The sequence below is a fragment of the Haematobia irritans genome, chromosome 1 (genome assembly GCF_050003625.1).
Source record: "Haematobia irritans isolate KBUSLIRL chromosome 1, ASM5000362v1, whole genome shotgun sequence".
Taxonomy (NCBI): Eukaryota; Metazoa; Arthropoda; class Insecta; order Diptera; family Muscidae; genus Haematobia; species Haematobia irritans.
In genome coordinates this window covers 164883641-164885964 of record NC_134397.1, presented here as the reverse complement: position 1 = coordinate 164885964, position 2324 = coordinate 164883641, and the positions used below count along the sequence as shown (strand labels likewise).

At 35.1% G+C, this 2324-nt stretch overlaps 1 long non-coding RNA gene across 1 annotated transcript; it reads right to left on the bottom strand.

Annotated features, from left to right (window-relative positions):
• Positions 1–1377: 1377 nt before the first annotated feature.
• On the bottom strand, positions 1378–1926 carry LOC142222113 (uncharacterized). Its single transcript, XR_012718260.1, has 2 exons — positions 1629–1926; positions 1378–1571 (listed from the first exon to the last, which is right to left on the bottom strand). It is a non-coding gene; the product is annotated as an uncharacterized LOC142222113 (long non-coding RNA).
• Positions 1927–2324: the final 398 nt, after the last annotated feature.

The window sequence follows — 2324 nt, the reverse complement described above, 5'->3', positions numbered from 1 at the left end:
CATGCGAGCGCTTTTATATATGACGGTGTGGCAATACGAGAACATTCTGGTAGCACTACAATATTCTGGCAACGCCAGAACGTTCTTAGACAATGCTAGAAGGATCTACGACCATTAAGTTATTCATCTGGTGGCTGCCAAACACATACACACTCACATAGATATATGCTCGCATTACTACAACAACAATGACAATAGACAATGAGATGAAATGAGAATGCAGAATAACAAAGCAAAGGGGTTGCTATTCTATGAGAGAGTAAGAACTAACATTTCGGTAAGCAAACAAAAGAACATAAAAGAAAAGAAATTCGTAACAGTATGATAGATTTCGTTATTTTTTGATATTGTTATCTATTTTTGTTTTTCGAAAATGAAAAAATTATACAAAATCCCTAGAATTTTGACTTTCAGTTAGAAGTAGGGTTAACATTTATACAAATGTGTAATTTGCCTCACAACGAAAATTATAGAGCGGCAATGCATTTCAATTTGAGGATACCAGTTGAGAAATTATTGCTAAAGTGTTGATTTCTATTGTTGAATGTTAGGTCTGTTTTGAGAGAACCCGATTTTCTCAACACCCTTCAGTTCGTGGGACTGGTCCCAAACCGGTCGTTTCACTTGTCTTTTATAAACGGTTTAACCTATAATCGGTGACGTAACCGGTGAAATTAACATGGAGTTGTCATAGGAAGGATCAACCCTGCCAACATTTTTTGAATTTGGGGGCGCTTCTGAGAATCCCCACTACGTCGAAAACAGTCGTACACGATATCCAAAACTCCTCGGAAAAGCGCCGTCACTATTGAGAAGTTGTACCACCCCAAGTTACTACAAAAAAGTATCGCATGAGTGCATGGATACATTTAGAAGGACACCAATAAGAGCCCCTTCAAACAATCAGAGAAAGTGCAGTTTAATATATGTGTAAAAGAATCATTGTGGTCAAGTCAAACACGATTGCTTAGATGTTTATTAATTCGATTAAAAATTTATAAATTCTCATAAATATAACATTTATACGACTATCACATCGCATTTAACATATTTTTATGCATTAATAAAATTTTGATGTTGAGTTACAAGTTCCAAGTTACATCCCTGCCAACATTTTTTGAATTTGGGGACTCTTTTGAGAATCCCCACTACGTCGAAAACAATCATATACGACATCAAAAACTCGTCGGAAAAGCGCCGTCACTATTGAGAAGTTGTACCACGCCAAGTTACTACAAAAATGTTTCGCATGAGTGCAATTATTAGGTGCCTTTATAGATCAATTTAGAACGACGCCAATAAGGGACCCTCCAAACAATCAGAAAAAGTGCATTTTAAGATAGTTGTAAAAGAATCATTGTGGTCGAGTAAAACACGTTTGTTTAGATATTTATTAATTTGATTAAACATTTACAAATTCTTAAAAATATAACATTTATACCACTATCACATTACATTTAACATAATTTTTGGCATTAATGATGATGTTGAGTTACAAGTAGCGAGTTACATGTTGCTGCGTCTATCAACCAGTGTTTTTATTCCATGGAGGCAGTGTGTCTGTAAAATATCTGAAAAACAATCACTTTATTCCATTTGGAAAATCACCAAATTGTTCACCAATATACCTTTCACAATTTTAAGCGTATAATCTATGTTTTCAGAACTTTATTTTCGTTTTTATTTAATTAAAATATAACAAGCTGGTTGCGCTTGGCGTTTCACAAAAAAAATGGCTTTTTTAACAGTAGGGATGGCAAATTACTTGCATGTACTTTTTGATGTACCTTTTCATGATGGTTGAAGTGACATTTACGAGTCTGTGGTAACGATGAGGTTGAAATGGAACTTTGAAATGCTGGCAGGGATGTTGTAGCGTCTATCAGCCAGTGCTTTTATTCCCAATGGAGGCAGCGTGTCTGGAAAAATATTTGAAAAACTATCACTTTATTCCATTTGAAAAGTCAAAAATTGTTCACCAATATACCTTTCATCATTTTAAGCGAAATAACTATGTTTTCAGCACTTCATTATCGTTTTTATTTAAATAAATTATAAGAGGCTAGTTGTGCTTGGTGTTTCACAAAATATAAAATGGCTCTTGTAACAACAGTGATGGCAAAATACGTTCATGCGAATAGTGATGGCAAAATACTATCACAGTTGGCGATTGTTGCAGTGTCACTTACGAGTCTGTGGTAGCGATGAGGATGAAATGGAACTTTGAAATGCTGGCAGGGAATTGACAGATAGATACCTAGAAAGCAATCCTTTAACCGGTTGTTTTCAACCCAGTTCAAATAGACATGCTAGAGAGACAGTCC